The following is a 23,157-nucleotide window of genomic DNA, read 5'->3' as shown; positions in this document are numbered from 1 at the left end:
AAAAATGTTGAGTGCAGAGCAGAAAGACTACCTGGGGGGGTGGCAACCACCCCCCCCCCATGTGCGGGCGAGGGTTAACTTTTTGGGATGACTCTATGTTCAAAACACGGATGACGATTAGCTCTTTGGGTTTTGCAATTATCCCTATAGCTTGCCTAAAAATATAAATTTTTAAGGAAGATGAGTCGTGGCAAAATTAAACTGAAAAAGGGGTGACTTTGCCACTATGCCAAATAATGTTTTTTTAACGCTAACAAATACTTTTCAATCATTTTTGGTCCATTGTATTGGTAAGGGCAACCATCCTTTATTGTTTTATAGGAAAAAAATAAAGCAATTCTAGGTTTTTTGCTCTTAAACAATGTACAAAAAAGGAGAGATACCTTACTTTTTATAATACATTATATTTGTTGAGAATAATTGATATTTGATAGTAAATAGATACTGAAAATGGTTCAGAATCGATAAATTAGCAAATATACTATTGTATCGGTACTCTAGGACATTGCCGCTTTTTTCCAGCGGCATTAACCCTAACATGTCTGAAAATTTTGAGTTGATCTGACCTCAGGTCAGGTCACCAGAGGCGGTTTGGTGACCCTACCTCAGAAAAGTTTGCAATCACGCCAGAGCTAGAGTTTTTGACCGATCAATTTCTTCTCTTCAGGCTTTAGTAAGGGTACCAGTATGTGCAATTTGTATATCTCGGAATTTTGATATCGGTGACCTAAGGTCAGGTCAGTTTCGCGACCTCCCCATTATAAGTCAATGGGGGAAAAATCAACTCCCTGTTTTTACCACTAAAACGGGTCGGAATGGCCCCATATATCATACATGACTTCATATACAATCAACCTTCACTACCTTGAGGTCTGTTTTGCTGTTGGGCAGCTGTGAGGTCATGTGACGTCATCAAAGGTCACCAAAGGTTTTTGGCCAATAACTCCGTACAGGAACAAGATACAGACGCGTGGATGGTCTCATTGTGTTCAGCTCGTCAAGACACATCGAGTGATATACATGATGACCTCGAGGTCACGTGACCTGAGGTCAACCTTTGACCTTGACCTTTCGAGGTCAACATATATATCATTCGATGCGGATTGACGAGAGGATCACGATGATGCCCTTAGTTTGTTCCTATCTTGACTAATTCGAAAGTTATTCGAGACAAACTCTCTCCATATCTAGCGCCGCCATTTTGACTTTTTCGACCCCTGTGACGTCATCTTTGACCTGACCTGAAAATGACCTTTGTAAAAATTGTAGACCTTGTCCATGCGTATCTGATGCCGTTTACCGCTTGTCGCTATCTTGCTTCGTTCTCGAGATCTCAGGGGGGGCCGAATTGGCCCCCCCCCCCGCCAGTTTCTTGTCCCGGCGGAGCCCGCCAGGAATAGGGTTAAGAGGAACAGAAAGAGGATCTTCTTGCGGGAACTGACCGACACAATTGTTATCAGCGTTTTGATCTATAAAATGATACAGATTTCTTCAGCCAGTCTTACTGGCAAACTCAGGAGATGATATAGATGATCATGGCTGTGCTGAAAAGTTTGGTCCAGCTTCATCCATTTTTTTATTTTGGTAATTTTTGTCTTTCTATACTCCCACTGTGCATTTCTGTGCTAACTTTCATCATATAAACTTGTACTTCCTAAAAACAAGTTTGGAAAGCAAAATGATGCTACATTAAAAACTTATTTTGAATTGCATCGGATAAGTTCGGTATTTCATTCATTTCATCGGTATTTCATTTTTGCATTGATAACATGATGGCAAAGTCACCCAATGTGGCCTGCAATTCACTTGGAAGAATCGCCACCAAAAAAAATTAGCTAAATGAAAGACAAATGCCAGTTTTGTTGGATATGCTAACTTAACAGCCTTGTCATGATCAAGCACACCAAGTTTCAGCATCGCAGTTGGTATAGAACATGGTTAGATAATAAAAAGTTCGGACCTCTTCAAATTTGACCATTTCAATGACTTCAATAAAATGGAGCCCAGTTAGGTATTTAGTGGTAACTCATCTCTCAGTGTTGGTTATTTTGGAAGGCCCATCAATTATCTTTCATTTGTGCATAACAAATTATTACATTTTTCTTAAAATATCACTAGAGATCACCCTAAAGCATTTTTTGAGAAGCATGGCAAAGTCACCCAACAAGGCAAAGTCACCCCCGTTTAAGGTACTGAAAAATGGTTTTGAAAAATATTTAATTGTAAAATTTTGACAATAATGCAAATGACTTTGCTATTTTTGCAGATATTAGGCTAAAACTCGCTAGAGTTTTTTTTGTAATTGTAAATACATATTTCTCAAAATTTTCAAAATGTCGAGAATTCGAGATAACAGTTTGATAGTTACATGTATTTGCAGTCCACTCATGCAAAGAAAATGGATCTAGCTTTAAAACTGAGCTCTTGAGAGCGTTTGCGGTAATTCAATATTTTGCATTAAAATCGTCCGACATGACGTCACTCTAACGTCATTTCCGGCCCAACTATGGTAGCTAGAAAGTTGAAATTTAAACACAAGGTGTAAAATTGATGCCGTTGAGAATACCGCAAGTTTCGTGTTGATCCGTCAAGCGTTTCTTGACGGATTGCGTTGCACTGCCGTTACATGCATACGTTTTCGAGTCTATGGCTGAATAGACTCGCTTTGTGCTCACTTGCATCTATCCCAAAGAAAGTTGACTGGATATGCTCTGTTCCCATGACTTACCATGGACGGTCGACAGCAGCGGGCGTCTGACGGATGGCCGCGGCGTCTGTCCGAGCTTCCACCCCGATAGTCCTGAGCAGACGCCGCTCCCAGATAGCCACTATCGGGCTGCAGTGGCTCCGACTATCAGACCAGTCCCGTGCAACATCGTCTCAGATAGACAGAGGCCCGGTATGTATGTACTATTGGTCGAAAGATAACTGATAAGCGTTACACCGACCATCAGGTTGGATTCGTGGCGAAGGCAAAGGGGGTCAGAAGGGGCAGCTGACCCTCACCCAGGCCGGAATTTCTGTCCGGATCGGCCGTCGACTGAGGTATTTACTATTTAACCCTCGCCCGGCGAGGGGAGTGATGCAACACTCCCTAAGGTTTTTCGCAAATAACGTAAAAACGGCAGTTAAACGGCAATTAAAAACTCAACATTTGAGACTAATAAGCTATGGAAGACCATCGTTATTCGTTAGTGGCTGCTGATTACATAGTTCAGAGCGTATGTTGTGTATGTTTCTCGATAAACAGGTGTGTGTGTTGTATGTGAGTGAGTGGTCAGTACGGGGAGGCCGGCTGGCCGGCGGCCGATGGCACGCCGCCGCCGGCCCGGCCTGACCAGTGTAGCGTACTGGGAGCAGCGAGGTCTGAGGGTGTCACCTCGGCGCCGCGGGCAGCGTCGGCCGGCCGCCGCCTGCCCTGTCCTCTCCGGTGTGGACGGAGACGAACATCGGACATAGGAGCGTCCCCGGCGGCCGTTTGTCCCAGTTGTGGGGCCATGTCGGCGCGTCGGACGGCACGGAGGGGAGTCGGGTCGTAGCCATGTGACTGCACGGTGGTGTGTAAGGTCGACTGACGAATACAAGGTGCATTGGAGAAGACAGCCCAGTTGACCACGTGACCTCGAGCGACCCTGCACAGCGGACTGGGGAGTAGGGTGTGTCATACTAAGGGTTTTTCTCTTTGATCTTGAGGAGACAGCGATTTTTTATGGCCTATGGTATTATGAAATTGATTTATTAGCACCGGAACACTTAGCATGCGTTAATTGAGTGCCGCGAACGATTTTTGGCGGATGGGCCCGAACCGACCTAATCTACCCCAGCGACATCTGTAATGACGGTTTTTGTTGGTGGCGCCACCTAGGACAACCGTATTTTTTGATGTGACTGATAGTCGACGCCCTCGCGTTTGGCCCCTGATCGAGCTAGACCTTCGCGGAAAAAACGAGCTTGTTAACCGTCACGAGAGGAAGCCGATGATACCCAATTTTAAGGTCCTAAGTCATCGGGTGACCTTCCAGGTCAGGTCAATGACCCGAAAACCGGGAAAATCGGGACCTGTTAGAAAGTCGTAAAGTTTGGCTTCTATGTGGTTTTCCGGGGTGCTGATCACGAATATCGTGTTAGTTTTGATCAGAGATGATGTATTTAAGCATTTAGACCAGGTCGGGTCAGGTCAGGTCAGGTCAACCGGTAGGGGTTGTGACGGGTATTCGTAATACGTGTCAACCGCCTCTGACAGCTTCGTAACATGTTACGAAGGCACCAAAACTACTTCGTAAATGTTCAAATGGTTGCTAAATTCCAATTCAGCTCCAAAAACTAGCCTAGAATCATGTAAAACTCGAAAAAGTGAACCGAGGTCACCCGAGGTCACCAAAGGTCAATGACCTAACCTGCCCTTCAGGTGACCTTGACACCCACCCTAATGTATGGGAGCAACATCAAATCACATGTTTAAACGTTTGAAACCACGAAAAGCTTGCAAACGCGCGGCTAATGCGAGACGACATACGCCGAATCGCGATTCCGGCCAAACATGGTCTCGGAAAAGAGGTCACAGGTCAAAGGTCATTTGGGTCAGGGTCATGAAATTTTAAGGGTAGGTGTAAAATTGAATAATGCGAGGGTACTGAAAGTTTCGTTGCGATCGGCAGCTTTTTACGCGAGTTATTTGCGAAAAACCTTAGAGGGTTGCATCAACCCCCTGTACCAGCGAGGGTTGATGCAACTGGTAAATATCCTACTTTCTATTTTAATTACCTTCTTATGAACGAATTTATTGCGTTAGCAGAAGCACGCAATAAACAAATATTGGATACAATATTCGTTCTGTGTGAGGGATATATGTGGAAAAAGGGTGCCGTTTTGCGTGTCTTATGGCATAAGTGCGGCACAGCTGATCTCCGATGCCGAAAACCCAATCTAAAACAACATTTTGTGTTGGGTCCCAGGTCGGGAGAGAGACCGGCCCTCAAGTCGATAGAGGACCTCCCCAGGTGGGGAAACGCCCCCCCCCCCGATTGATGTAAGACCCCTTGGACGAACAAAGAGCCCCTCAGGCTGACGGAAGGCCCTCTCGGTCCAAAAAGGGCCCCTCGCGCAAATAACAGTTCTTTTACACTAACAGAGGACCCTTCAGATGTTAGTCAGAGAACCCCATCATATCATGAGCTCACCTCATAGGGCAGCTTGGAGCGCCCGACAAAAAGCCTCGCTTCGTTGGGTGCTCTGGGAGCCCGGGCTACCTTGCTGCTGACATACGCTGAACTGAATCTGACCTAAGTTTGATGATGACTTGGCTGTGACTGTGAATTCCCCTCTAACTAACCTGCCCCAGTGGACTTTGACACTTTCCCCAAACGTGTATGAATGTTATGAATGTAATGGATGTGTGAGTGTCCTGATAAATGGGGTGGGCTTTCAGTAGTGGGCAGTCACCACTGGGCCTCTTCACTAGCTCTGAAGAGGGTCCCTTGGACTTAAACCAAACTATAAGAAATAAATATAAAATAAAAATTGAAAAAGAGGCCGATCAAAAATAAAGTGGGTGAAGTCCGCCCTAAAAAAATTGGGTAGGGTATACGTAGGTAAAGCCCCCATACCTAGGTACATGTGGGGTCCCGATTTGAAACAGCCCAACCCGGAACTTTTGAAACTTCGAAGGGTCCTGCCGTCAGCTTCGGGGACAGGGGCCCATGGAAGGCTCAAGGAGGGTCCCTAAGGACCATTAGGCCATAGGGGCCCCCTTCGCTACGTTACTGGCCAGCTCACGAGTTGTGGGCGATGAGGCGCGGCACGGCCATATCACGGCATGCTTCAAACACCGCAAAATCATCCCCGTATTCAACTCCAAGCGAGATGTGCTGACATAAGCTCGTCATCACTACACGCTGCAGCGCCAAGGCTTACCGTATACCACCATCCATGATCCAACTGTGCTTAATTGTCAAACTGCATTATATTGCGCAAACTTGCATTTGATTTATTCTGTTAAATAACCCGCTTTAAGTAGAAAAACACGGAACAAATAGTGCATGGACGCGTTTCGATTATTAAATCTTCATCAGCATGACATAATCACAGAGAAAACAAGATATAGCACACAAACTATATCTTGTATATAGCACACAAACTATGTTTGTGTGCTATATCTTGTTTTCTCTGTGATTATGTCATGCTGATGAAGATTTAATAATCGAAACGCGTCCATGCACTATTTGTTCCGTGTTTTTCTACTTGTCTCCATCAATATACATAAACCCGCTTTAAGCTGACTGTGCAACGTGCGTATTTGACAAACTTTCGTAGTGCCTATTCCACCACACGCGTCTTACACTGTTATATCGCTTCTAGCAACAAGCAAATCAGCATCCTGTCAGAATCGTTCAAGTGCGACTGCATTGCCTAATGCCTGGTCGACTATGGCGCCACCTATGTAACTAAAGCTTTCGGAACGGCCGCTACTGTATAAGCTGGGGGCGCTAGTATCGCCAGAAAGGGACCAAGTCGGCGAACAATTTTGCCTCGCGGGACTCAGTTTCTCATTTTTGACTGGTAATTTTCGAAGCAATCGTCTTGCCATGCTATTGGGCCATAAAATATAACTGTCTCCACTTGATTCTTTGTGGTCGACACACCGGGAGAAGGACAGGGTTGGGGGCTCAGCGGCCGCCGCAGAAACAGGCACTCACATATAGGGTAGGGGCAGTCGGCAGAGACAGCCCCACCGGTCCCACTCATGGGGTAGGGACAGTCGGCAGAGACAGTCCCACCGGTCCCACTCATGGGGTAGGGACAGTCGGCAGAGACAGTCCCACCGGTCCCACTCATGGGGTAGGGACAGTCGGCAGAGACAGTCCCACCGGTCCCACTCATGGGGTAGGGACAGTCGGCAGGGACAGTCCCACCGGTGCCGCCCTCAGAGGCCGGTGGGCGACTCCCACCACGAGTCCCCGGTGGGTGATGGGACCGGTGGGCGACTCCCACCACCAGTCCCCGGTGGGTGATGGGACCGGTGAGCGACTCCCACCACCAGTCCCCGGTGGGTGATGGGACCGGTGGGCGACTCCCACCACCAGTCCCCGGTGGGTGATGGGACCGTCGGTGACCCGCCGGGCCGACGGTTGTTCCCGCTGCCCTCTGCTACCGCCGGCCGACAGCCAGCCGGCAGCTCTCTTGTGGCGGCCGTCGGCGCCGCTCAGTGACCCACGGGGCCGGCGCTGAGGTGCCGCGGCGCGCCGCCCCCCGAGCTACCCAGTGGCGGCCCGTGGACACGCGGCTGGTGACGCACCGCCCCGCCGCGCCCCACCTGGGCCGTGACCTGGCCGGCGGCGGCGGTGGCGGCGGCGGCGGCGCGCCGGACGGTCACCAGTAGAGCTCCGACAGAGTCTCGGACCGACCGGACCGTGCAGCGAGCAGCGAGCCGTGCAGCCGCGCCGAGGGGCGGGCCGGGCGGCCGAGCCGGTCCGCACCTCTGTCCAGTCGGAGGGGCGGGCGGTACGTCCGGTCCGCACCTCTGCCCAGTCGGAGGGGCGGGCGGTACGTCCGGTCCGCACCTCTGACCAGTCGGAGGGGCGGGCGGTACGTCCGGTCCGCACCTCTGCCCAGTCGGAGGGGCGGGCGGTACGTCCGGTCCGCACCTCTTCCCAGTCGGAGGGGCGGGCGGTACGTCCGGTCCGCACCTCTGCCCAGTCGGAGGGGCGGGCGGTACGTCCGGTCCGCACCTCTGCCCAGTCGGAGGGGCGGGCGGTACGTCCGGTCCGCACCTCTGACCAGTCGGAGGGGCGGGCGGTACGTCCGGTCCGCACCTCTGCCCAGTGGCCACTGCAGTGCCGTGTATGGCCCCAGAACACGCCACGGGTGTCTCCCGAGCCGTGTGTGTCTCCGAGTCGGTAGTGTGTCCAGCCGGTGTTGGACAAGTGCCGCTGGCCGGCCGTGGCGGCTGGAATGGAGGGCCGGGCACGGGCCGGCCGGCTCATCCGCCGGCGGTGGGAGGCCCGGTGTCAGCTGTGGGTCACTGACCAGCACCGAACACTGCAGTTGTGAGGGGTACGGGCGCAGGCCATACAACACACACAGAACTGCAACAGGGAACTACTTACATGACACCAGCCAGAGTGGCCAAAACACATGTGCAATGTGCAGGAATCTCAGAAAAGGTATATGTGTGGTCTGATCCCACGTAGTATATCGTGATCTTGGATCCGATGGGATCCTAGATCCACCCAAATGGCTCGAGACGGCAGGTGATTTACCAGAGGCGGCTCTCAGACCTGATCCCAAATGACGGCGGGTAAAACGGTGTGTCGTATATACAGGTTATCGTCCGCCCGGCACCGGGGAAGGCGGTGAAATACGGCGAGTGGCCATCCAGCCAGTCAGTGTGTGGCCGCCGGTTAACGGTGAACTGCCACGCTGGGCCTGTATTATAGATATATACGACACCTGTTGATGGTGTGCACGGAACAGAAGGACCGGGCCTCGACGGCCGACGGTGTGCTCTGGAGCCGGGACCGCAGCTCAGCAGGTCACAGCAGCGGCGGCACAGCGGCGCAGAAACACCCCCCCCCCCTCTGGTGGAGCCAAACTGTACTCAGGTCACCAGGACATTAGCACAAATGATGAGGTAAGCTCCGAAGGTAGCTGTTTTCCAGGACAAAGACTGGACATGTGTAAAATGTATTAGTCAAAGCGCAGCCGATTATCAGTAGCATGGCCAAGTGATAACTAAAATCTAAAAAGCCGTTCCGGAGTCGGAGTCAAGGCAGCTTGATCGACACGGACTCCGACTCCGACTCCCAGTCGGTCGGTAGTCCCAATTACCCCCCTGTACGAAGCAGAGGACACAAAACATGGCGGCGCGCTCCCGGGCCGTGACGGCGTGCTTCCGTGAACCGAGTCGGACAGACGCGAGGACACTCGTTATGACCGGTGCCGTCAGAGCTCTACACAATTCAGTAGCATCCAGCTGACTATATCCGACCGTTGAATAGCCGGCTATATCATAGTTCATACCCAGGGTTACATTATCCACAACACCCGACCGGTAATTACCCACTACATCGCATCACTTCATCCAATTACCCACAATACTCGCCCGGTAACTAATTGCCCTAGGCTACGGATGGTACAGCTGAAGCGTCTCCTCTCGTGTATGTAGTAGACATTGTGTTTGACGTCTCGAGTCTCGGCGGGCGCCGCGCTCCGCCGGTGGAGAGCGGGACAGCTGACGGACCAATCAGCTGACGGACCAATCAGCTGACGGACCAATCAGCTGACAGACCAATCAGCTGACGGACCAATCAGCTGACGGACAAATCAGCTGACGGACCAATGGTCAGCTGACAGACCAATCAGCTGACGGACCAATCAGCTGACGGACCAATCAGCTGACGGACCAATCAGCTGACGGACCAATCAGCTGACGGACCAATCAGCTGACGGACCAATCAGCTGACTGACCAATCAGCTGACGGACCGATCAGCTGACTGACCAATCAGCTGACTGACCAATGGTCAGCTGACGGACCAATCAGCTGACGGACCAATCAGCTGACGGACCAATCAGCTGACGGACCAATCAGCTGACGGACCAATCAGCTGACGGACCAATCAGCTGACTGACCAATCAGCTGACGGACCAATCAGCTGACGGACCAATCAGCTGACGGACCAATCAGCTGACTGACCAATCAGCTGACGGACCAATCAGCTGACGGACCAATCAGCTGACGGACCAATCAGCAGACGGACCAATCAGCTGACGGACCAACCAGCTGACGGACCAATCAGCTGACGGACCAATCAGCTGACGGACCAATGGTCAGCTGACTGACCAATGGTCAGCTGACGGACCGGTCACCGCCCCGCGCCGGGTGACGGCCGCCGGCCGGGACCGGAGCGGGCGGGCGCGGCGCGGCCGGCCGCCGTCTGAACTGGCACCGCGTGTCTACTGCCAGCTCGGACGGCAGCTAGCCAGTAGTCGAGTAGAGCTGTCCGTGTGGACGTGTCACAACACGCTCAGCACGGCGCTCAGCACCGCCGAGCCGAGGTGCAGCCAGACCCGGGGGGAGCGGTCACGTGACCGAGCCGTCCGACTCCACCGGGGGACGGTCACGTGACCGAGGCCGGCCGTGCCGCCGGGACCAGGCGCGGTGAACCGAGTCGGACGGTCAGAGACGTGTGTTCTACATACAGAATAGCGTAATGACATGATCGGTAGTCTCTCCAGCACATCACTTTTCACTGTCCAATTACCCACAATACCCACCCGGTAATTACCCACTACATCACATCTACCGTCCAATTACCCACAATACCCGCCCGGTAATTACCCACTACATCACATCCGTGTGCTACTACTACATCTACACTACTACTACTACAACTACATGACTACACTAGAGCGAACACAGGGGCCGTGTGCCGGCTGACCGGCGCCGCTCTCAGTGCCGGCTGGTGCAGCACACACGGCAGCAGTCAGCTGGCGGCCCCGGCCGACTGGCTCGGCCTCTCTGCAGTCAGCTCATCACTGCACAGTGCACGGTCGGTAGTGCAGCGCATCAATCCTCCACTTCAACACTTTGACCCTATCGCCTTCCTGGCTCTTCAGCTGACGGTACAGCTCCTCTGTGGACAGAGCAGAGACACGTCTGAGGTGGACACGTCACACACAGACAGACACACAGACAGCGGTACAGCCATGTCCACACACCGCCGGCCAGTGACGTCACACACAGGACAGACGGCTGACGTGACGTCACCGTCGGCCGTGGTGGCCGTGACGCGTCACGTCACCGTCTGTGACGTGGCCTGCGGCGGTGGTCGAGTGTGTGTGTCTGAGAGGCCGGTGGCGCCGTGCAGCGTCTGTTGTGGGGGACTGACTGGTCAGAGGCGCGGCGCGCGGCGCCCTCTCACCTACCGGGGACAATGAGATCGATGGTACGGGGCCAGACATAACTTCGCCGGCCCAGGTCCGCCTCCTTCAGGGCGGTCAGCACGGCCCGGCCGGTGTCTGCCGTGCAGTGAAGGGACAGATGGCACAGCTCCCGACACGACTTCACCAGTCTGTAACAGAGCAGAGCAGCAGAGCCGTCACACACAAACACAGCGGCACCAGCCGACCGGACGTACGAGTCAATGTCAGTGTGTCAGTGTCAATGTGTCACTTCAGTGTCAGTGTCAGTATTTCAGTGTCAGTGTGTCAGTGTCAGTGTGTCAGTGTCAGTGTGTCAGTGTCAGTGTGTCAGTGTCAGTGTGTCAGTGTCAGTGTGTCAGTGTCAGTGTGTCAGTGTCAGTGTGTCAGTGTCGGTGTCAGTGTGTCAGCTTCAGTGTGTCAGTGTGTCAGCGTGTCAGTGTCAGTGTGTCAGTGTCAGTGTCTGACAGGACACCCCTCACCAGTGTCTGCTGACTGACCTGCTGACCCCTGCTGCTGTGAAGGCCGTCTCTGCCGGCCGCTGGCGGTCCCCCAGTGTAAGGTACTTCAGCCCGGGGCAGCCGCTGAGACTGTCCAGCACGGCGTCAGGGACACCGCCGGGCAGGGCGAGATACTGCAGCCCACGGCACCTGGTGAGGGGCTCCAGGCTCACGGTGTCAGGGACGCCGCCGGACAGGGTGAGATACCGCAGCCCAGGGCACCTGGTGAGGGGCTCCAGGCTCACGGTGTCAGGGACGCCGCCGGACAGGGTGAGACCCCGCAGCTCAGGGCACCTGGTGAGGGGCTCCAGGCTGCCGGCCGTGAGATCAGGACAGTCTGGAATACACAGACACACATACAGACAGGATCAGCCGACTGGGATACATGTCGATATATGGAAAAAACGAAACAGCTATGAATTCGCATGTTTTTATGGACACCGTAAGCCATGGTATAACAGTGGTACTATATGATATGCCATTTAACCCTCGCATGTGTGCGGCGTTTGCCAGCTTCTAATGTGTAGGGGGGGGGGGTCGGTTGGACCCCCCCTTGCCGTTTGGCCCCTGATCGAGCTAGAGCTTCGCGGAAAAAACGAGCGTGTTGCCCGTGACGAGAGGAAGCCGATGATACCCAATTTTAAGGTCCTAGGTCATTGGTTGACCTTCCAGGTCAGGTCAATGACCCAAAGTCGGGAAAATCGGGACCTGTTAGAAAGTCGTAAAGTGTGGCTGCTAAGGGGTTTTTCGGGGTGCTGATCACGAATATCGTGTTAGTTTTGATCACAGATGATGTCTTGAAGCATTTAGACCAGGTCGGGTCAGGTCAGGTCAGGTCAACCAGTAGGCGTCGTGACGGGTATTCGTAGTACGTGTCAACCGCCTCTGACAGCTTCGTAACATGTTACGAAGTTACCAAAACTACTTCGTAAATGTTCAAATGGTTGCTAAATTCGAATTCAGCTCCAAAAACTAGCCTAGAAACATGTAAAACTCGAAAAAGTGACCCGAGGTCACCCGAGGTCACCAAAGGTCAATGACCTGACCTGACCTTCAGGTGACCTTGACACACACGGGAGTAACATCAAATCACATGTTTGAGCGTTTGAAACCACGAAAAGCTTGCAAACACGCGGCTAGTGCGAGCCGACATACGCGAAATCGCGATTCCAGCCAAACATGGTCTCGGAAAAGAGGTCACAGGTCAAAGGTCATTTGGGTCAGGGTCATGAAATTTTCAGGGTAGGTGTAAAATTGATAAATGCGAGGGTACTGAAAGTTTCGTCGCGATCGGCCGCTTTTTACGCGAGTTATTCGCGAAAAACCATGGGGGGGGGGTCCATCCGACCCCCCCCCCCCTACACATGCGAGGGTCCCTCGCATGTGTAGGGGGGGGGACCTATTGCCGGACCCTCGCCGGACCTATTGGTTTTCTACATACGCGCCGGCCGAGGGGGGGGGGACGGGTAAGACCCCCCCTCGCCGTTTCGCCCCTGGTGGAGCTAGCGCGTCGCGGAAAAAACGAGCGTGTGCGCCGTTACGAGACGCAGAGATTGGTACCCGATTTTAAGGTCCTAGGTCAACCGGTGACCTCTGAGGTCAGGTCAAGTGCCCCAAGGTACGGTTCAGTTTTTGGTGAATAACTTCGCAAAAAAATGGCCGCAGAGCCGCGATTTTGGCAGCATCGTGTTCGCCTCGCTCAGGCGCGTCGAACGATATACTTTTTGTTCGGGTCAGGTCAACTTGGGGTGTTGACCTCAGGTCAAGGTCAGGTCAGCACCCTAAGGTCACGAAGTTGGTCGAAAGAGGTCATATCGCATATCATTCGATTCGGCAGGTCTTCCTGAGTCCATTGTTGGCTTTCTCGACTCGCTAGCTCAATTTGATCAAGAGTTATTGACGAAAAACTAATATGACCTTGATGACGTCATAAATGACGTCACGCAAGGTCAACATTGCAAAAGTGACGCATCTAACCTTGCAAGGAGTGCATCGAATCACGATTCTGTGTGCTTGAGATAGTTGGAGATCGTTCCCGGCGCCAGAATAGCAGTTTTCATTTTTCCCCATTGACTTATAATGGTGAGGTCACGAAAATGACCTGACCTCATATGACCTTTAGGAAAAATCCGAGATATACAAGTTGTGAGACTCATAATCGATACTAGATCCTGTAAGTTTCATTTCCCTGTGACATCTCCTCTGGCAGTGAGGGCGTTGCGAAGTTGCGACATCTGAAGACCGTGCAGAGGTTCACTTATGACGTCATAGGTCAGTGACCTGACCTGACCCAAAAATGCGGTTGGTGTCAAAAGATGCGGCTTGGATCAAAGGTCAGGTATGCCAAGTTTCAGCTCTCTATCGCCAGCGTGTTCGGAGCTATCGCGAAAAAACCCTATGGGGGGGGGGGGGCGGCACCCGCCCCCCCCCCTCGGCCGGCGAGGGTTAAACATGAATGATTAATGAATGTGATAACATGAATGAATGAACATGATAACATGAATGTTCTTGTTATCTAATCGCATATCCATGTTATGGATATGCGATCAGTTCAGCCAATGCATTGAAGTGCATTGAACATTGCATTACAATCGCAATATGTAGTTCAACTAACTATGAGGGAATATGTCACTGAGTGAACAGTCCTCCGCCATTTTGGAGCTCAATTAGCTTCATTATTTCACAAAGCACACTGCACATTGGCTATGTATCACACCTGTCTCCATAAGGTCTGACAATGGCACACTGTTACTCGGTGTCCGCCATTTGCTGAGCCCGTATATAAGCGGCCTGTCCGTGCTGCCGCTGCTCACCGTATATCTCCAGTACTGTGACCGTCCGTCCCAGGTCAGCCAGGTGACTGATGCTGTCGGCAGCCACCCCCTGGAGCGACACTGACAGATCATCATCCCTGTACCCTCCCGGCCACCTCGGCTTCGTCACCTCCGGCCCTGTCGGACAGAGCCGTGTCAGCTGACTGCAGTCGGACAGAGCTGCCGCCAGCTCCCCGCTGCACCACTGACACCAGAGTGTCAGACACTGACACAGTCAGCATTTAAACAGACGAGCGGCCGCACAGCAATTTTTAGCACCAGCACTCAGCAGTCATAGGAGGTATGTAGAATGTGAATATTATGAACATAATAAGTACCTATCTGCGATAAGTATATGCGTAGTACAATAGTCTATGAAACTTCTTATACTACTCTCATTGGTTGCACTATGTCTGTAATCATTCCTCATTGGAAATAACTGCTCACTAATTGTAACAATGCCTGCATTCCCGTGCTGGCCGCCTTCGATCGTGGCGCCACCTATACTCTGTATAACCGCCGCGCCAGGGCCGCGGCCAGTCAGTCTCGTCAGTCTGCTCAGACTCGTCGTCGTCAGCGAGCTATCTATGTAGTCAGTCAGTGTCAGTCGTCGATTAATACTCAATACGCTTGTTCGGAAATTTGCTGCTTGTGACAATGCAACTATCGCTAGTACCTCAACTTTTAAATCACCCCGTGACGTTATACTAATAGGTATTCCACGCATATGCCACAATTGTGGCATATGTGGCATATGCAATTGTGGCATATGTTCATGCTTGTGCACAAGCATGAACACTATCGAAGGGCATGCATTGAACCCCTCCCCCCTCTCACCACAATACGAGACAAGTAATATACACGATTAACGATGAAACTTGCTAGTTGAGGCTGATTGGTTCGTCCATTTGCCGTCTCCCCTGTTCATTTGCATATACCGGCATTACATGTGTGATCCGTGGTATCTCACCTCTGATATTGAGGCGCTTGAGGCCCTCCGGCAGCTGCCCCCTCAGTAGCGGGAGGTCGGCGGCGGTGACTGATAGGTATCGCAGCTCAGGGCACCTGGTGAGGGGCTCCAGGCTGCCGGCCGTGAGATCACGACAGTCTGGAAAGCACACAGACACACATACAGACAGGATCAGCCAACTGGGGTGATGTAGCAGACGCCAATGCTAATGCATGATAAAATGGGAAAATACGATCACCTCGCAATTTGCAGACTTCCATCGGATTTCAATATAATGGCACACTTCTGCTTTTACGACTAAAATATGCAATGCGTTCAGTTAATGAAATCAGTTTTGTCGCAAACGGGAACAGCATCATTATGTGTATGTGGTATGAGAGTTCATATATATCGTGGGTTTCATAAATATGTCTGCCTCAATATATCAAGTGCACCAACTCCACTATTTCGAAAAAAAATCATAATGTGACAGTGTTTTACGTTGTACTTACCTACCTGTCTCTACACGTATATCACTATTTACACGTCCAGTCATAACACCACACCGTTACTCGGTGACGGGCGACGGCCACTCACTGAGCTCGTATATCAGCGGCCTGTCCGTGCTGCCGCTGCTCACCGTATATCTCCAGTAGTCTGACCGTCCGTCGCAGGTCAGCCAGGTGACTGATGGTGTCGGCAGCCACCCCCTGGAGCGACACTGACAGACCGCCCCACTGGGACCGTACTGGCCACCTCGGCTTCGTCACCACCGGCCCTGTCGGACAGAGCTGTGTCAGCGGACTGCAGTCGGACAGAGCTGCCGCCAGCTCCCCGCTGCACCACTGACACCAGAGTGTCAGACACTGACATAGTCAGCATTGAAACAGACGAGCGGCCGCACAGCAATTTTTTAGCAGCAGCAGTCATATGTAGTCTGTAGAATGTGAATATGAACATAATATGTATATGCGATAAGTATATGCGTAATACAGTAGTCTATGAAACTTCTTATGCTACTCTCATTGGTTGCACTATATCTAATAATCATTCCCCATTGAAATACTTGCTCTCTAATTGTAGCAATGCCTGCATTCCCGTGCGCGTATTTACAAACTGCAACCGAGCTCCGCCGTGGGGTATTTCATTTCCGCCGTAGTGTATTTTATTTCGGTTGTTTTCACCCTACATCGGCCTGAGCTTGGGGCAGTTACAATTTGTCGGCGCCATTTAAAAATAATGCGTTTTTTTTTGCAGTATAGGTCCTCGCATTTGTATATTATTTCCCAGTTAGGTTACGTTTTTTTTTTTTAAGTTTGGTGAAATTGAAACAATAGATTTATAAATGAATTGATAAAGTGGGCGTTTTTACAGCTAACATGCACTTTGCACTTGCACTTAAATTTTAACCCTCTCACTTAAATGGGGGGGGAGGTGTCGCACGGATTTCCCTTGTGTTCATTTTTGCGAATAACTCGCGCAAATAGCGGTCGAGCGCAACGAAACTTTCAGCATTCTCGAGTTGATCAATTTTACACATACCCTGAAAATTTCATGACCCCGACTCAAATGACCTTTGACCTGTGACCTATTTCTTAAGACCATTTTTGACAAGAATCGCGATTCGGCGTATGTCGGCTAACATTATCCGCGCGTTTGCAGTCTCTTTGTGGTTTTAAACGTTCAAACATGTAAAATGATCTTGGTCACATGCATTATGGTGGGTGTCAAGGTCACGTGAAGGTCAGGTCAGGTCACTGACCTTTGATGACCTTGATTCACTTTTTCGAGTTTTACATGTTTCTAGGCTAGTTTTTTTTTTAGCTGAATTCGATTTTAGCAACCATTTGAACATTTACGAAGTAGTTTTGGTGCCTTCGTAAATGTTACGAAGCTGTCAGTGCTGGTTGACACCTAATATATGGCAGGACGCCTACTGATTGACCTGACCTGACCTGACCCGACCTGGCCTAAATACATAAAGGCATCATCTGTGAGCAAAACTAACATGAAATTTGTGATCAGCACCCCGAAAGCCCCATCTAACAGCCCCCCTTTACGATGTTCTCGACAGGTCCCACTCCCGATTTTTCCGACTTTTGGGTAACCGACCTGACCTGGAAAGTCAACCATTGACCTATGACCTTGAAAATGTGTATCACCGGCTTCCTTTCGTTACGGGCAACGCGCTCGTTTTTTTCCGCGAAGCTTTACTGCTTTAGCTCGATTAGGAGCCGAACGGCAAGGGAGGGGGGGGGGGTTCCAACGGACCCCTCACCCTATACGTTCGCTGCCGGCAAAACACCAATACGCGCGGCGGTTAACCCTTGCACTAAAAGAGGAGATTGAACGGACCTTCCCGCCCCATTTTTTTTCGCGAATAACTCGCGCTAAAAGCAGCTGATTAGGACACAACTTTCAGTAACATCGAGCTAATGAATTGTACACCTTCCCTGAAAATGTCATGTCCCTGAACCACATGACCTTTGACCTGTGATCCGTTTCTGGAGACCACAACGATCATGGATAATGGAATATAATCTGCCGTGTCAGCGCACAATATCCGTGCGTTTCCAGTCTTTTTTGTGGTTATCAAAGTTCTGATACGGGGAATGATGTTTATCCATAGGCGGATTTGTTGCGCCCAGGCAGTAGGCATCCCCAGCTCGGCACTAAGTTTTACCTATGTGCTAACCCCATTCATTATGGCGGTTGTCAAAGTCAAGAAAAGGTTAGGTCAAGGTCATTGACCTTAACCCTCGCCCGCACATGGGGGGGGGTTGCCACCCCCCCCCAGGTAGTCTTTCTGCTCTGCACTCAACATTTTTAGAGCTAGAAGCCTGATTTTTCGTATAGATGTTCCTCTATCCTTTTTTGATGTCCACTGAAAATTTCAGGTTTCTGTGATTTTTGGTTTCGGAGATATGACCTGGTATTTCAGGTCGTGTCATGACCCAAACGACCAATTCTCAACATCTTGCGTTGGCTATGGGCCTTGTGAGCTTTTGACACCTTGATTTCGGCCTTTTTTTGCCATTCTTACCTCCCACCTATCACGGAACATGTTCGACGATGTACAGAATCAGATGTCAAGGTCAGGGTCAAGGTCAACCTAGGTCATCTAAGATAATTGCGTTTTAGGCAAGCTGAATTTACTTTTCGTGAAGTTTTTTGACTGCATTTTTGGCAAAAGCTACTCAGATCATGATTTCATGTAATATGGACACATAAACAATCGGTGCACACAACAGTATACACACAGACACACACAGACATACAAACACATATCATTGACCTTGACCTAACTTGACCTGAAATGACCTCAGCAGCAAAAACCTGGTCGGGTAGTGTGACAAAGAGGTTCTAGCTGGCTTGGCACCAGAAAACGGCATCGTCATCGGTATATGCTAAGCAGCGCACTTGATATCCAACGGTGACCCAAAACAGCAACATTTTTTAGTTTGACCTGACCTGGAAGGTCAATGACTGACCTGAGAAGGTAAAACTGGGAATCATTGGATTCGTCTCTTCCCAAAGAATCTTTTTGGTCTTTACCGCGAAGCTCTATCTCCAACAGGAACGAAATGGCGCGGGGGGTGGCAACCCCCCCCCCCCATGTGCGTTCTAGGATGGGAAAATGGCATGTGCGGGCGAGGGTTAAATAACCTGGGTTCACTTTTCTAGTTTCACATGTTTCTACTTTCTACCCTAGAACATGACCTGAGGTCTGCAAGGTCAACCAATTACTTTATATTGACTATCAGCGGCTTCCTCTCGGCACAGGCAACATGCTCGCAGCAGCTCCGTGAAGCTTCACCTCGATCAGGGGCTGAACCCAGCTATACGTTAGACGATGTAAAAATGCCAATACGGGCGAGGGTAAACCCTACCTAGTACCTATACATACGCGGCAATATATAATTGACAAGAACACGTAACAAAATAGATCGAACAAGAACAAAATAAATTAATTGCCTAATGAACTTCGAGTTTGAGCAAGTCATAACCCCATGTCAAATGAGAATGAAAAATAATAAATAATAGCCTGACCTGACCCTAAGGCCCCCTGCACATTGCTGTTTGCACTATGTGAACCTTATAAAAAATGTGTGGCGACTGGTGGCGCATGACAAAACGTTGCGCAACAGCTGCAGTGGCGGATCCAAGGAGGGTCATATGGCTCATGCCCCCCTTGGGGCCTATGGGGCACCACAGGCCTGCGGGGCACCACCGGCCTATCAGGGGTATCACAGTCCTGACAGGGGCAGCACAGGCCCGCCAGGGGCACCACAGGTCTGGCAGGCGCACCACGGGCCTGATGCCCCCGGGCCCTGACAAGACTGTGACGTGCCCCTGACAAGCCTGAAGTGTCCGCGGCAGGCACGTGGTGCCCTGACAGGCCCAAGGCGCCCCTGCGAGGCCGGTGGTGCCCCTGGCAGGCCTGTGGTGTCCCTGGGAGGCCTGTGGTGCCCCTGCTAGGCCTCGGATGCTTCTGACAGGCTTGTGGTGTCCCTGGAAGGACTGTGGTGCCCCTGGGCCCTGACAAGCCCGATGTGCCCCTGGCATGCTCGTGGCGCCCCTGGCAGACCTGTGGTGCCCCTGGCAGGTCTGTGGTGCCCCTGCTAGGCCGCTGGTACCCCTGGGCCCTGACAGGACTGTGGTGCCCCTGACAGGCCTGCGGTGCCCCTGGAAGGACTGTGGTGCCCCTGGCAGACCTGTGTTGACTGGTGCCCCTGCTAGGCCACTGTTGCCCCTGACAGGCCTGCGGTGCCCCTGGAAGGACTGTGGTGCCCCTGCCCCTAGGGGTGCCCATGGGCACTAACAGGCCCGTGGTGCCCCTGACAGACCTGTGGTGCCCCTGGCGGGCCTGTGGTGCCCCTACTAGGCCACAGGTGCCCCTGACAGGTTTGTAGTGCCCCACAAACCTGTCAGGGCACCACAAACCTGTCAGGGGATTAGACACATAGCATATTCATATATACCTACTTCCTTACAATTGGCAAATGTGGTTGTGGCTACTAAAACACTGACCAAAAAAGAAATAAATAAAATAAAAAAAAAACAAAAAAATAGTTGAAATTGGGACACCACCAAGATTAAGTGGCTAAAATCCGTTGAGTTTTATTTTAGGTATAGGTAGGGGCTAGTGGTGTCAATTTCAGAAAACGTATGTCCAAAGTCCGTCCAATGTCCAATGCTTACGTCGACTGTCCGTCCAAAAATGTCCAAGCCAGCCATTTGTCCAAAGATGTCCGACACCTACGCAATAGTTTACACTCAACACTGTTATTTAATTTGCTTTTCATGTACCGTTACCAGCTCAAAAGTGTTAACCATATCGAAAGCTGAGCTTTCTAATAGCTAATCAATGTTAAACACGATTACTTTTTAAAAATGTTGAGGTGTAGCAAGCGATTGTCCAAAGTTGTCCAAAGCCTGCTGCCATTGTCCAACCGAATTCCGAATTGGACATTGGACAAAATCGGAATTCCGAAGATTCAAGTTCCGATTGACACCACTAGTAGGGGCACCACTTCAATTCATGACCCTCCCCTTGGAGTTTTCCTGGATCCGCCCCTGCGCAACTGTGATATTGGCATGCCCTTGATCTTCCTCAGGCACCTAATGCCTATGGCAGCATCAGTGAGGGTTACAGACAATAGACATGCTACACACATTGTGCATTGCAGCTAATGGCACAGCTCGACACCTAAGAAAAGTGACGTTGATGCCCATTTGATACAATTTCTGGTAAATATCACAATATTTATTGACATACCTTACAGGTACATATAAGCAGTCATTGCATATACGTTCCAGTTGATTCAATATAGATAGGTACTGCACTCACTGTAGTAATTGTGCATTATTGTAGGCGCAATATTAGATCATACTAGTCTAGTTGTACAAAAGAATGATACACCACAACAACTATATGAAGTTCTGATGGTCATTCTTCATCATTCTGATTGATCTGATAGTTATTGTTACATGCTTGAATGTTGAAATTAACTATTGCTATTCTTTTGTCACCCATATTTCCTCATTTAATTGAGCCATCATATAAAAACTGTCTTCAGTTGTAAGATTTTGCACAAATCTTGTAGCTCTACCATGTCATCTCAATCTTCATGCTCCAGTCTTTCCAACTAGGTACTTTGTAGGTAACATCAAAACAATTTGTTACCCATGGAGCAGGATCAGACTCAGACTCAGACTGGCTTGAAGTTTGTCATGTCAAAGTCCAAACAAACCTCTCCACATGTAGGTATCAATGCACAAAGGAACCAAATGATTATGTCAATATTTGCAGTTTCCACAGAATTTTTCATAACATTCTTCTAATTTAAATATCAAGAAACTCAAATAATTCGCAAATTGTTACCACAACACTCCCCACAGTACAAGTTCAGAAGCAAACAGGCGTTGCGCCAGAGATCGTATGAAACGCGCCATCATACTGAAGTTTCTACCACAGATGGTAGTTCAACCTCAGCCGTAGTGCGAAAACCCCCGCCCACCTTGTCCCACGGCGGAGCTCGGTTGCAATTTGTATATACGCTTCCCGTGCTGGCCGCCTTCGATCGTGGCGCCACCTATACTCACTATAACCGCCGCGCCAGGGCCGCGGCCAGTCAGTCTCGTCAGTCTCCTCAGACTCGTCGTCAGCGAGCTCTCTGTGTAGTCTGTCAGTGTCAGTTGTCGATCAGGCGTGCGTTCGACATCCGGAAAATGAGGGATAATTATCCGGGATCACCGGTAATAGTTTGGTATTGCAAGGACTATCGATGCAATAAGTCATATTTTTATATTGCTTTTGCTTCAGTAATGGGACCGTATTAGAGCCGGCGATAATCACGGAACATTAGTGTCGGGGCAGACTGCGGCGGGGCAGACTGCGGCGACCCCTAGGAAGAACAACACCCCTCCCCGGGCCCGCCGCGGGCTGATAGCGGCGGCCGGAGCCGGTCCGACCTTTGGCCGGCCGGGTCAGGTAACCGGGACGGCCGCGCCGCGGCGCCGCGCCCGGGCCGGCCGGGAGACGGAGTCGGGTGCCCGCCGGCGAGCCGTCGGCAAGGGCGCGGGGCACATTAGTCGAGTTGAATGTTCACTGTTCAGTCTTGAGTGCGAGTGATGTATGTGTGAATCGATATGTGAGCAGCAAAATCCAACAAGAAAACAAATCCGTGAAAGAAAGGCAACGCTGGCAAACATCACCACCATAGTCTTCCTACGCCGAACGAGTTCCACACCAACGTGCATCAGCGAGAGTAAAACTAGGATCCTACTGTGGTCGCGATGGCCCCTCGCCAGCGCACAAAACTGCAGGTATGTTACTGGACATTCCCTGCTACCTAACTAGGTCTGTCGACGGCTTTCACCGCGTGCATGGGGAGATTACCCCCCCCCCCCCGGCGCCGGGCGCCATTTTGTCTCGCCCGTTCCTCGCCGCGTCCCATAACACGCCGGTGGTGATTGCCACTTGCACCTTACTCACTCACGTGATCGCTAACGGCGATTCAATATAGCATACATGATAAGAGTTTGCCCCCATCGCGCCCCCCCCTAGCCGAGGTCGGGCGCCGTGCGCCACATTACTGACCATAACGAGCCCCACACTGACTGCAATCAGGTGTCTCACCACCTGCAATGTGCCTGGGGAGCAGCTCACCCCGGTGTGATTTGCTCAGTGTATGAAGCTGTGACTTTCTGTACATTTATCTTGTGCCCGGCCAACCAGGATGACCTCCTCTTCCGTACCTACAATGGTTCTTTCCACCAATGTCATTGCTTGCCTGGCCCCAGTCATTGACGTTTCTTAGCCTGCCATGCATTTTTAGCCCTATATACTCTTTGCTTGCCTGGCATCAGTATTGATGTCCATGGGCTACGCCCAATGCTCTGTCGCCCTGACGCCATCTTGGCGGGTCCGACCAGCCATAGCGTGATCGTGACGTCAGCTCTACGTGGCACTTC

At 51.0% G+C, this 23,157-nt stretch overlaps 1 protein-coding gene and 1 long non-coding RNA gene across 2 annotated transcripts in view; both read right to left on the bottom strand.

Annotated features, from left to right (window-relative positions):
- The window catches only part of LOC122383346 (serine/threonine-protein kinase/endoribonuclease IRE1-like), a 128,069-nt gene extending 125,286 nt beyond the window's left edge, over positions 1-2,783 (bottom strand). The window contains exon 1 of the mRNA XM_043369652.1: positions 2,729-2,783. The gene's annotated coding sequence lies outside the window, so the exon portion shown is untranslated. The remainder of the gene's footprint in view (positions 1-2,728) is intronic.
- Positions 2,784-9,881: 7,098 nt separating this feature from the next.
- On the bottom strand, positions 9,882-11,601 carry LOC122383345. The gene is made up of 3 exons (XR_006256826.1): positions 11,419-11,601; positions 10,925-11,070; positions 9,882-10,632 (listed from the first exon to the last, which is right to left on the bottom strand). It is a non-coding gene; the product is annotated as an uncharacterized LOC122383345 (long non-coding RNA).
- Positions 11,602-23,157: the final 11,556 nt, after the last annotated feature.

Source organism: Amphibalanus amphitrite, unplaced genomic scaffold, assembly GCF_019059575.1.
Source record: "Amphibalanus amphitrite isolate SeventyFive unplaced genomic scaffold, NRLGWU_Aamphi_draft 000161F_arrow, whole genome shotgun sequence".
NCBI classification, from domain to species: domain Eukaryota; kingdom Metazoa; phylum Arthropoda; class Thecostraca; order Balanomorpha; family Balanidae; genus Amphibalanus; species Amphibalanus amphitrite.
This window is presented reverse-complemented; position numbering and strand designations above follow the sequence as displayed.